Source organism: Podarcis tiliguerta, assembly GCF_965153285.1.
Source record: "Podarcis tiliguerta genome assembly, chromosome: 6".
NCBI lineage: Eukaryota > Metazoa > Chordata > Lepidosauria > Squamata > Lacertidae > Podarcis > Podarcis tiliguerta.
In genome coordinates this window covers 4,509,578-4,522,268 of record NC_139539.1, presented here as the reverse complement: position 1 = coordinate 4,522,268, position 12,691 = coordinate 4,509,578, and the positions used below count along the sequence as shown (strand labels likewise).

The window sequence follows — 12,691 nt, the reverse complement described above, 5'->3', positions numbered from 1 at the left end:
GTGGTACCCCGCAAGACGAATGCCTCGCAAGACGAAAAACTCGCTAGACGAAAGGGTTTTTCATTTTCTGAGGTGCTTCACAAGACGGATTTTCCTAAGGGCTTGCTTCGCTAGACGAAACAGCCGTGCCTCTCCTGTCATGGCGATGGTCACTGCACGCACGCACGCTCGCTTCCCCGCTCCTCTGGCTCCCTCCCACCTTCCTGCTGACGGCTCCTCCGGCTCCCTCCCACCTTCTAGCTGATGGCCGACCTTCCGGCTGCCTCGCGCCGCTGCCCACCGCCCTTGCACGCTCCTCTGAGAGAGCAGTTGCCGCCAGCAGCCAGCGTTGCAGCCGGAGTCGCGCTCCTGAGCCCCGCCGCCCTCCAGCAGCCGCGTTGCGCGGTGTCCACAAGGCGCGGGTGAGTCCAAGGTACTGGCTGCGGCAGCTGCCCTGCTTCTCCCCACCCTTCCCCGCCGTGGTGCTTCGTAAGACGAAAAAACTCGCGGAACGAATTAATTCGTCTCGCGAGGCACCACTGTATAAGGCAGCTTCCCAGAGGTCAGACTCATTCATCCCAGACCATATAACACCTGTCCTGTCTTGAAAGACCTACATTGGCTCCCAGTATGTTTCCAAGCACAATTCAAAGTGTTGGTGCTAACCTTGAAAGCCCTAAATAGCCTCAGTCCTGTATACCTGAAGGAGCGTCTCCACCACCATCGTTCTGCCCAGACACTGAGGTCCAGCATCGAGGGCCTTCTGGCTGCAAGAAGTGAGGTTACAGGGAACCAGGCAGAGGGCCTTCTCAGTACAGTGGTACCTCGGGTTACATACACTTCAGGTTACAGACTCCGCTAACCCAGGAATATTGCTTCAGGTTAAGAACTTTGCTTCAGGATGAGAACAGAAATTGTGCTCCGGCGGTGCGGCAGCAGCAGGAGGCCCCGTTAGCTAAAGTGGTGCTTCAGGTTAAGAACAGTTTCAGGTTAAGTACGGACCTCCGGAACGAATTAAGTACTTAACCCGAGGTACCACTGTAGTGGCATGGGACGCGGGTGGCGCTGTGGGTTAAAGCCTCAGCGCCTAGGGCTTGCCGATCGAAAGGTCGGCGGTTCGAATCCCCGCGGCGGGGTGCACTCCCGCTGTTCGGTCCCAGCGCCTGCCAACCTAGCAGTTCGAAAGCACCCCTGGGTGCAAGTAGATAAATAGGGACCGCTTACTAGCGGGAAGGTAAACGGCGTTTCCGTGTGCGGCTCTGGCTCGCCAGAGCAGCGATGTCACGCTGGCCACGTGACCCGGAAGTGTCTTCGGACAGCGCTGGCCCTTGGCCTCTTTGAGTGAGATGGGCGCACAACCCTAGAGTCTGTCAAGACTGGCCCGTACGGGCAGGGGTACCTTTACCACTGTAGTGGCACCCGCCCTCCCACCAGATGTCAAAGAGAAGAACAACTACCAGACATTTAGAAGACATCTGAAGGCAGCCCTGTTTAGGGAAGCTTTTAATGCTTGATGTATTACTGTATTTTAATATTTGGTTGGAAGCTGCCCAGTGGCTGGGGAAACCGGGTATAAAAAATAAATTATTATTATTATTATTATTAAACAGATGGTTGTGTGAATTGCTGGTGGCATGGCATGACCTTGCAAATGCCTCTGTTGTCAGTTTGATGGTTGAGTCCTGAGGAGCCTGGCCTGCCGACATGTTTCTTCCCAAACCCCGAGGTCAGGATAGTTTCAGCCTCCCACGTTGCAAACACCCTTCTGATGACACGTAGACATTCTTCTCCTGTTGCAATCTTAGACTATATCCCAGGCTGGCAGGAAAGGTACTGTACTTACTAAACTGCAGGGTTTGGGGTGTTGTAGTTTTTTTGCAATCCTGTAATTAATTGATGGATTCCGGGGAAATCCTTGCTTTTGGACTCAAAGAACACCTTTGCTCCACCACCCTTTCCAAGCAACTTGCAAGCAGCAGGTTGGGGTGGGACTATACAGCAGGGGTGTTGCCGATACTTAAAAGATTTGGGGCCATTGGGCAATAGGCACAGATTTGCATATAGTTTGCAAGTGTAAACTTCTAGGTGTAGTTGCAGATTTTCAGTCCAATCCCAGTTATATCTACTCAGAAGTAAGTCCTGTTGAATTCAGTGGGACTTGCTCCCAGGTGGTTGAGGTTAGGATCACATATCTTTAAATGAATCACAGAAAGCCTGCTAATTTCCCATCCAGATCTCCCCATGAAAATTCCTCAGTTAATTTGTGCCCCACTCCAGATTGCCCCAAATCCGTTCCCCTTCACAATATAAACCCCAGCGAATTTCCCTAGGAGATCCTCTTTGAAGTAAATTAAATTCTCCTTCAGTTCCTCCCCGTTCATTTCCCCCTAATCATCTGTAGATAAAATCAGCTAAAATTAATTTATCCCCCCCCCCTCCCCCAAAAATCCGTGTCTTACCCACTAACCACCCCATGGTTCATTTCCCCCTGAATTAGGTAAAGGGACCCCTGACCATTAGGTCCAGTTGCGGACGACTCTGGGGTTGCGGCGCTCATCTCGCTTTACTGGCCAAGGGAGCCGGCGTACAGCCAGCGTACAGCCAGCTGGACTAAGCCGCTTCTGGCGAACCATAGCAGCACACGGAAACGCCGTTTACCTTCCCACCAGAGTGGTACCTATTTATCTACTTGCACTTTTATGTGCTTTTGAACTGCTAGGTGGGCAGGAGCAGGGACCGAGCAACGGGAGCTCACCCCTTCATGGGGATTTGAACCGCCGACCTTCTGATCGGCAAGTCCTAGGCTCTGAATTAATTACTCCCCAAAACTCAGGTGACTTGGAAAAAGATTTGAGGCCCATGCTCCTTAGGGCCGCTCCTAGCGACACACCTGCAGGGTGGTTCTATTCCATTGTCCAGGTGCTGATTCATAAACAATGCAGAGAACAGCGCAAAGAATTGGTGTCGCCACCTCCAAGGTTATTACAATGACAAGCCAACCCATGCTACTCAGACCTGCACACCTGAGCCATGTAGTTATTATACTTCGTGCACTACTATTATTCGATCACGTGTTTATCTCCGCTTTCCTCCAAGGCACTCCGGGGTTGGCAGGCACTCAAGGCTGCTTTCCTCACAACAACCCTTTGAGGCGGGTTAGGCCGAGAGGAAGGGAATGATGGGCCCAAGATAAGTGATCTTTATGGCAATGGGGTGGGGGAAACAGTCTGAGGCTAACCTTTTTAGACCCGAGTAAGGCCCCTTGGTGGTAGAGCATCCAAGTTAACTCCCCAGGGGCATCTACAGCTGCTGCCAGTCAGTGAAGACAATACTGCCTGACTCAGTATAAAACACATGCTTATGTTTTCCGGTCTAACAGCACCAGTCTCGGATTACGTACAGTCATACCTCGGGTTGAATATGCTTCATGTTGAGCGCTTTCGAGTTGCGCTCCGCGGCAACCCGGAAGTAACGGAGCACGTTACTTCCGGGTTTTGCCGCTCCAGCATGCGCAGATGCTCAAAATGACGTCACATACATGCGCAGAAGCGGCGAAAAGTGACATGTGCATGCGCAGACGTGCCGCCGCTAGTTACGTTTGCTTCTGGATGCGAACGGGGCTCCTGAACAGATCCCGTTCACATCCCGAGGTACCACTGTATAAGCTAAACAAGCTACAGTCATACCTCATGTTACGTTTGCTTCAGGTTGCCTGTTTTCAGGTTGCGTCCCGCGGCGACCCAGAAGTAACAGAGCAGGCTACTTCCACGTTTCACCGCTCGCGTAGATGCGCAAAATGATGTCACATGCATGCGCAGAAGCGGTGAATCGTGACCCATGCAGACTAGCAGGTGCAGGTTGCATTCTGTTCAGGTTGCGAAAGGGCCTCCAGAACGGATCCCATTCGCAACCAGAGGTATCACTGTATAGCTTAGGGCCCCACTCTCTTGGGGGCCCCCCAAAAAATTAAAAGGGAAAAAATGGATGTACGTTTCCAAAATATAAGATAAAAAACAAATAAAATAAAACCTACACACAGCAACAGTGTTGTATGTTGTGTAGGCTCCTATTCGTTATGTGTAAATGGCTTTAGATACCTGTTAGGTCCATAAATTACCATGTAGCATATATTCAACACAAAAAACAGTGACAATTTGTTGCTGACAAAGGACAGCTGGACATATAAAGGGCCCCATTATCTTCAGTAGCTGAGGGCCTCATCCAACCTAAATCCGGCCCTGAACAGCACCATCCTAACAATGTCTATCCAGAAATAACTCCTCTTGCATTCGGTAGCAGTTGCTCCCAGCCAGACAGGATTAGGATTGCACCCCCAAATCTTCTTCAGCTGAGACGCTCTGGCTCGCAGAAGCAGCTGCTACAAACTTCAGTTCATTTCTTCCCTCTTCTTCCTCTCTTCACCTTTTCATTTTGCTTACAAGCTGTTCTCCACTGCTCTTTTCCACAGGGGATTTGGCAAATTAGTAGCTATCCATGGCTATTAGTTATAATATAGCCCCATGTGCAGGAACAATATCCGCCTGAGCTGGGCCATCCGGCTGCACCATTAGGCAGAGTGAGGCAACTGCCTTCGGCGGCAGATTTGTTTATTTCATTTCATGTTTGGAAATGTTGCAATAAAGCCTCCGGGCAGTTTGCAAAAACACACCCATTAAATTTATCAATGAAAGGCAGTTGAAAACAGGTGCAATAAAAACATCCAAAATATAATTAAAAGCAAGCATAAGTTAAAAAGAGACTCAAAGGCATGCCAGCTTTTATATGTCCAGATAGGCCCGCCTAAACAAAAGTGTTTTAAGCAGCTATTGAAAATAGTAAAGGGAGGGCACCGGCCTGGTGTCAATAGGCAGCGAGTTCCAAAGTGGAGACGCTGCCCACTAAAAGACTGATTTCTTGCTAGTGCTTTGATTGGCAGAATTGGCACAACTATAGGTGCCACATAATGCCCATTCCACATTTGTAAGGACTCCACCATTCGGTGTGGCAGTGCCCACACTTTGTGTGTGTGTGTAATTTTTATTAAATTTCCTGTTTTACAATTTAGAATATTCATTTGTTGTTGCTACTTAGTCGTGCGATATCCTGGACCAGGCATAGGCAACCTCGGTCCGCCAGATGTTTCAGGACTACAATTCCCATCATCCCTGACCACTAGTCCTGTTAGCTAGGGATCATGGGAGTTGTAGTCCCAAAACATCTGGCGGGCTGAGGTTGCCTATGCCTGGCCTGGACAGTCCTCACCACACCCCCTTGTGGAAATGTTTGTAGTTGTTGTTGTTTAGTCGTTTAGTCGTGTCCGCCTCTTTGTGACCCCCTGGACCAGAGCACGCCAGGCACTCCTGTCTTCCACTGCCTCCCGCAGTTTGGTCAAACTCATGCTGGTAGCTTCGAGAACACTATCCAACCATCTCGTCCTCTGTCATCCCCTTCTCCTTGTGCCCTCCATCTTTCCCAACATCAGGGTCTTTTCCAGGGAGTCTTCTCTTCTCATGAGATGGCCAAAGTATTGGAGCTTCAGGATCTGTCCTTCCAGTGAGCACTCAGGGCTGATTTCCTTCAGAATGGAGAGGTTTGATCTTCTTGCAGTCCATGGGACTCTCAAGAGTCTCCTCCAGCACCATAATTCAAAAGCATCAATTCTTCGGCAATCAGCCTTCTTTATAATTTAGGCAACCTTAAAATATCAGTGTCTTCTCTTTCCATGGTTCATTTTGCATAGCATAAATCCTTGCATATTTTCTATAAACTATTCCATTATTTCCAGCAAAACTTATTCACACTGCTGATGTTTTCACGTATTCACGCTGATGTATTCACGCTGCCAATGTTTTCAAGTTCCGCCCCATATATTCAGTAAACATTTTCCAATCTTCTTTAAACAAATGTTTTCTTATTCTTATTCTGCAAGCTGCACATGTTCCATCAGTTTAAGTTGCCATTCTTCTTTGGTTGGGACCTCGTTCGTTTTCTATTTTTGGGCTAACGAAACACGGGCCGCCATAGTAGCATACATAAATAACCTTTTTTGACACCTGGGAATTTCAGTCTGAATTACCCCCAGCAAAAAGCTTTTTTTGGAAAGGTGCTTTAAAACATTTTTTTCCAATTCATTATAAATTATTTCCCAATACTCCTTTTACCCTTTTACAGGTCCAACACATATGAATGGGTGTACCCTCAACCTCATTGCATCTCCAGCACTTATTTGATTCAGTCTTATTCATCTTAGTAAGCCTACTCTGAGTAAATCATCCAAGTATCTCTCGTTCACGTGGCAGCACCTACAAAATCCCTGCCTATTGAGAAGCAAGCGACCGCCTTCACTGTACGGTTGTAGCTCATACTAGCAGCTCATACCCTCCAACATTTCTCCAATGAAAATAGGTACATCCTATTCCATCATCACCAACCACAACAACATCTTATTATTTATACCCCACCCATCTGAGTGGGTTGCCCCAGCCACTCTGGGTGGCTTCCAACATATATAAAAAACCATAATGAAACATTAGACATTTAAAAACTTCTCTATACAGGGCTGCCTTTAGATGGCTCAGGGATCAGATAACTCCATGCCCTCCAATATTTCTCTGATGAAAATAGGGATGCCCTTAGGAAAAGCAGGACATTCTGGAATCAAATCAGAAACTGGGGTGGCTTCTGTAAATCTGGGACTGTCCCTGGAAAACAGGGACACTTGGAGGGAATAATAATAATAATAATAATAATAATAATAATAATAATTTATACCCCGCCCATCTGGCTGGGCTTCCCTAGCCACTCTGGGCGGCTTCCAACAAAATATTAAAATACAGTAAACATTAAAAGCTTCCCAAAACAGGGCTGCCTTCAGATGTCTTCTAAATGTCTGGTAGTTGTTCTTCTCTTTGACATCTGCTGGGAGGGCGTTCCACAGGGCGGGTGCCACCACCGAGAAGGCCCTCTGCCTGGTTCCCTGTAACTTGGCTTCTCGCAGTGAGAGAACCGCCAGAAGGCCCTCGGAGCTGGACCTCAGTGTCTGGGCAGAACGATGGGGGTGGAGACGCTCCTTCAGATTGCTGAAAACGTCCCGCCAAAGGATCGATAACCCAAGGCCACACATTCCCTAATCTCTTCATGTTCATGGATTCCTGCTGCAGGCTGTGCCCTGTTCAAAGTCCTTGACTATCCCTGTTTGTTGAATAGACAGGTGAGCCTCAAAAGTGGGTAGTGGGATATGTGTAGGCCTTGAATCCCTTCTCTTTTCTTTGGATTCTTATTGCAGGGATGACTTTCTGGTTCCCTTCCAACTCTGCAATTCTATGATCCTTCCTTCTATGGAAAGCTGAAAATTCACAGTGTGCCATTACCCCCACTCCATCGCGACAGACGCTGTCAGAATTTCCCAAAGTGTTACTCACTGATAGAGTTGCACAGATCCTTTCCTGGACATCTGCTAAGATGCAGCTTCTGGTGGAGTGGGGGAAGAAAGCCCATTGTTGATTTATTCTCTGAAGAGGCTTGCTAAATCAGACTTAAATCAGGCTTAACAGCAGCTCAACATCCTGGCTCTCCCAGTGACTACCTACCGTATTTTTTGCTCTATAAGACTCACTTTTTCCCTCCTAAAAAGTAAGGGGAAATGTGTGTGCGTCTTATGGAGTGAATGCAGGCTGCGCAGCTATAGCAGAAGCCAGACCACCGGAACGGGTTACTTCCGGGTTTCAGGGGTCACGCATGCACAGAAGCGCTGAATAGCAACCCGCGCATGCACAGACGTGCAGACGCGGGTTGCGGACGCTGCGCGTTGCGAACGTGTATCCCGCATGGATCACATTCACTACCAGAGCGTCCACTGTAATAATAATAACATTTGTACCCTGCCCATCTGGCTGGGTTTCCCCAGACGCTCTGAGCGGCTTCCAACAGAACACTGAAAGCACAATAAAACTTCAAACATTAAAAACTTCCCTAAAGAGGGCTGCCTTCAGATGTCTTCTAAAAGTCTGATAGTTATTTATCTCCTTGATATCTGATGGAAGGGCGTTCCACAGGGCGGGTGCCACCACCGAGAAGGCCCTCTGCCTGGTTCCCTGTAACTTTGCTTCTCGCAGGGAGGGAATGGCCAGAAGGCCCTCGACGCTGGAGCTCAGTGTCTGGGCAGAACGATGGGGGTGGCGACATTCCTTCAGGTATACTGGGCCGAGGCCATTTAGGGCTTGAAAGGTTGGGTAGCCATCTGTCATGGATGTTTTAGCTGAGATTCTTACATTGCTGGGGGTTGGTCTGGATGATCCTTGGGGTCCCTTCTATGATTCTATGGTTCTCTGATGAACCTGATCCGGTGATACTAGCTTCTCAAAGTCTGAAATCATTTACACCTCCAGCACCCCATTGACCTCTTTGTACCCCTTATGTAACCCTGCCACTCACAAGCGCCATCCACTTTGGAAATAGCCGGGTTTCAGACCAGGCGCGAGTTCAAATCCTCCTTAAGATATGAAGCTCACTGGGTGGTCTTTGGCCAGTCACTCTCTCCTTCGACTGGCCTACTTTACAGGGCTGTTGTGAGGATAAAAGCGGGAGAGAAGCATGCATTGAGCACGTTGGGGAAAGGGCAGGGTAGAAACACAAGGGAATGAAAACATCACAATGGAATGGAACCTCCTGGCTCATAGGCAGTCTATCTGGATATCAATAGCTAGGGAGCAAATAACAGGGGGAAGTTGTTCCCTCCCTGCGCTCCTTGTGCTCTCCTTGGTAGCATCTGCTCGTGGCCACTGTGGGAAACCAAACGTTGGGTCGCACGGATTCTTGGACTGATCTGAAAGTGTAGTTCTTATAGGTTTGATTGTTCCTGTAAGGGTTGTTGTTGTTGTTGTTTAGTCATTTAGTCGTGTCCAACTCTTCGTGACCCCCTGGACCAGAGCACGCCAGGCACTCCTGTCTTCTACTGCCTCCCACAGTTTGGTCAGGCTCATGTTTGTAGCTTCGAGAACACTATCCAACCATCTTGCCCTCTGTCGTCCCCTTCTCCTTGTGCCCTCCATCTTTCCCAACATCAGGGAGTCTTCTCTTCTCATGAGGTGACCAAAGTCTTGGAGCCTCAGCTTCAGGATCTGTCCTTCCAGTGAGCACTCAGGGCTGATTTCCTTCAGAATGGATACGTTTGATCTTCTTGCAGTCCATGGGACTCTCAAGAGTCTCCTCCAGCACCATAATTCAAAAGCATCAATTCTTCGGCGATCAGCCTTCTTTATGGTCCAGCTCTCACTTCCATACATCACTACTGGGAAAACCATAGCTTTAACTATATGGACCTTTGTTGGCAAGGTCCTGTTTTTCCCTGGGAAGGCAGCCCAGCGACCATAGGACGTATTGCATCTCATTGTCACACAATACAACAACTAATCCTTGGGTGCATGGCGTTTTTTTTAAAAAAAATACTGTTGGGGGAAAGTGGAAGCGGTGCGACCATGAGAACTAGCACCATTCTCTTAAAAATAAAAAGCCAAATTCTTTGGGGTTACATAGGGGGTATCTGCATTGTGTTCTACAACCTCTTTTGCAGCGATGGCCGGATATCTTTTGGCCTTATGGAAGCTCCCTCTTAATTGCCTTTTGTTTTTGTTTTTTTGTCAGCTCGTGCTGGGGTGGTGGGGCAGACACCCCACTCCCTCATATGGGGAGAGCCCAGCACTGCCTACCAGCCATTTCCTGAGCTTTTGATGAGCCTCTCATCCCCCTTGCCAGACATTTGAGCAACCCCTGCTGCTAATCCTTCTGGCTAATGAGGTACCCAGAGCAGTTGCAAACTGTTTAAAATGCCTCTCTTGCCAGGATTAGGGGCGGGGAGAGGGAGGAGAAGGCAGAAGTCGCTTTGGGTTAAAAAAGGCTCCAGGTCTGGGCGATGCTTTTGTGTGTGTGCGATTCACTATCACATATGAGAGAAAGGTGGGGGGAGGGGGAGGACAAGCCTTTGGGACTTCCTGCCACCCTGTGGGTAGAAAATCTTCTCTTTCTTCTTCCTGATTCATGGCTGCCTCCAACCCTGCTCTCCCCCTTTCTCTCAAACGCTGGCTTTTTTTTAAAATGCAAAAATTGTGCTGTAATCTTACAGCATTAAACAGAGTGTGTCTTTTGGGAGGGTAGCAGCAGCTCCCAAGAATTGCCATTGATGTTGTGAATTGATTTTTTTTCTATCGTGCCGCCCCAGCCACAATTCAGGATGAATATATTCATGAATATGAATACAGAAAACGACACAGATCTGTACTGTACCTGTATAGCCACGTAACAAAATCAAAATCCCGATTTGAAGGGGGTTGGGTAGCCAAGAGAGGTTTGTCTAGCACAGGGGTAGGCAAACTGAGGCCCGGGGGCCGGATCCGGCCCAATCGCCTTCTCAATCCGGCCCGTGGACGGTCCAGGAATCAGTGTGTTTTTACATGAGTAGAATGTGTACTTTTATTTAAAATGCACCTCTGGGTTATTTGTGGGGCCGGCCTAGTATTTTTACATGAGTAGAACGTGTGCTTTTAATTAAAATACATCTCTGGGTTATTTGCGGGGCATTGGAATTCGTTCATTTCCCCCCAAAAAATATAGTCTGGCCCCCCACAAGGACTGAGGGGCAGTGGACTGGCCCCCTTCTGAAAAAGTTTGCTGACCCCTGGTCTAGCATCACCCAGAAAATAGGTGGTTTTCAATTCTTCCCCGTTCCCCTTTTTTGTTCTAAAGCAAGCGGGACGCGGGTGGCGCTGTGGGTAAAACCTCAGTGCCTAGGACTTGCCGATCGTATGGTCGGTGGTTCGAATCCCCGCGGCGGGGTGAGCTCCCATCGTTCGGTCCCAGCTCCTGCCCACCTAGCAGTTCGAAAGCACCCCTAAGTGCAAGTAGATAAATAGGTACCGCTTTATAGTGGGAAGGTAAACGGCATTTCCGTGTGCTGCGCTGGTGCTGGCTCGCCAGAGCAGCTTTGTCACGCTGGCCACGTGACCCGGGAGTGTCTTCGGACAGCGCTGGCTCCCAGCCTCTTAAGCGAGATGAGCACGCAACCCCAGAGTCGGACACGACTGGCCCGTACGGGCAGGGGTACCTTTACCTTTAAGTTTCCCTGAACTGGTGCCCTCCAGCTGTTTTGAACATAGGAACGCTGGGGAACTTCCTTATAATGAATAAGACCTTTCACCCCTGTAGCTCAGTATTGTCCACACAGGCTGGCAGCAGCCCTCCAGGACCAGGGTCTCTCCTAGACCTCCCTGGAGATGCCTGGGATTTTGGACTGTGAGGATCTTGTCTGACCACTGCAAGAACAGGATGCTGGGCTCTCGGTGGCCTTCCGGCCTGTTCCTGCAGCCATGCTTGTCTTGTGTACTTAGCAGGGAGCGTGCCATCGCTGCATGAGGCTCTGGGAGATGCTGCCCCACTCCCCACATGGGTTGTTATTTAACCTGTTAACGGAGAAATCTGAGGGCTCCCTTGGACACCAAGGACACCAGCCAGGAATAGCAGAGCAAAACAGCACCCAGTAGGCTTGGTCTTTATTGAAGACTGTTGCGACAGGACTCCCACCTGCCACAAAGTGGAACAAGATGGAAGCCCCCAACAAAAGAGCCCCCAAACTTTATCACTCATACATCACGGTTACATCATGAAAGGGGAGGTCTGGTGGCAGTAATCTGAGCATCCTGGACCCTGCCCCATGGTTCCCCTCGCCCTCCACCAAACACCCATCAAGTGTAACAAAAGAGATATTTATATTTCCCTGTTTCCCAGCCACATTAATGACACCCTTTTGTCTTCATCTGGGTTTGTTATTTCTGGAATGGCTACCTGTCTGGCACTCAGGTATCAGGATGCCAGGGATTATCACTCAGGCAGAGGGGCTGCTGAGTAGCTGAGCTCACATGTCTCTATGAATTTCTGAAGTTTCCCCAGTGAGCCAGTACATAGATGCATTTATCAGTGAATTCTTACATTTGGTATCGTGCAGCAGAGGCCCTTTGAATAGATAGGAAGAAACTGTGATGAAGTCTTTTGTGGGGACAAATCACAAAAGTCACAAAGGCGATTGTGCTGATTTTGGTACTGGGCTGCATGTGCATGATATCTGCTGGAGGGGCACCCCCCCAACCTATACATAAATTCCTGCAAAATCCCCCCTCCTTTCCCCTGTGGAAAAGCTGTGGCTGATCATCTGTTCCTTCATCTGGTCTTTGGGGAGAACCTTGGTCTGCGTGATGTACTGGGAGGTTGGCAGATAAGACCTACGCGAATCTTGAAAGGGAGCAGGGCTTTATCTTTGAATGATGACGCTGCCTCCTCCGCTTGTTCTTCTCCTCTCTTAAAGCTGTCGATCCCAGTATGTGGAAAGAGCACAGGTGATGTTGGGAAGGGGGAGGCAGGGGGAAGTGGGAGGAGGAGGGTAGGGAATAATAATAATAGCCAAGTGGGGGCTGGAGCTGGCAGGAGGTCCAGACGGGAACTGATTTTCTTTCTCCAGGGCTATTTTCATTCAATGAGTTCGCCTCCCTCCTCTCTCCCTTTCCCCAGGCTCCTCCTGATAGGCTGAGGCCCCCATTTGAAGTGCCTCTCTCCTCTCTGATTGGCCAGCGGGGACAGCCCGGTCTGAAAGCGGTGGGCGGTCCCTTGCCTTGAAATAGGCTGCTCAGCGCTCAGCCCTCTCTGCCCAGCTCCAGCTCCTGCCTTT

General features: G+C 49.2%; 2 protein-coding genes across 11 annotated transcripts in view; one reads left to right on the top strand and one right to left on the bottom strand.

The window, feature by feature from the left end:
- ANGPT4 (angiopoietin 4) overlaps window positions 1-12,691 on the bottom strand; it is a 210,665-nt gene that overhangs the window by 116,623 nt on the left and 81,351 nt on the right. The window lies entirely within an intron of this gene.
- Window positions 1-12,691, top strand: part of FAM110A (family with sequence similarity 110 member A) — a 273,110-nt gene that overhangs the window by 256,371 nt on the left and 4,048 nt on the right. The window contains exon 2 of one of the 7 annotated variants that reach the window (XR_014512859.1): window positions 7,265-7,518. The exons of 1 other annotated variant lie outside the window; for it this stretch is intronic. The gene's annotated coding sequence lies outside the window, so the exon portion shown is untranslated. Of the gene's footprint in view, window positions 1-7,264; window positions 7,519-8,082; window positions 8,839-8,947; window positions 9,775-11,595; window positions 12,363-12,691 lie in introns of those variants that run through there. 5 more of the 7 variants (XM_083447587.1, XM_083447589.1, XM_083447590.1 and 2 more) reach the window with 5 other exon arrangements.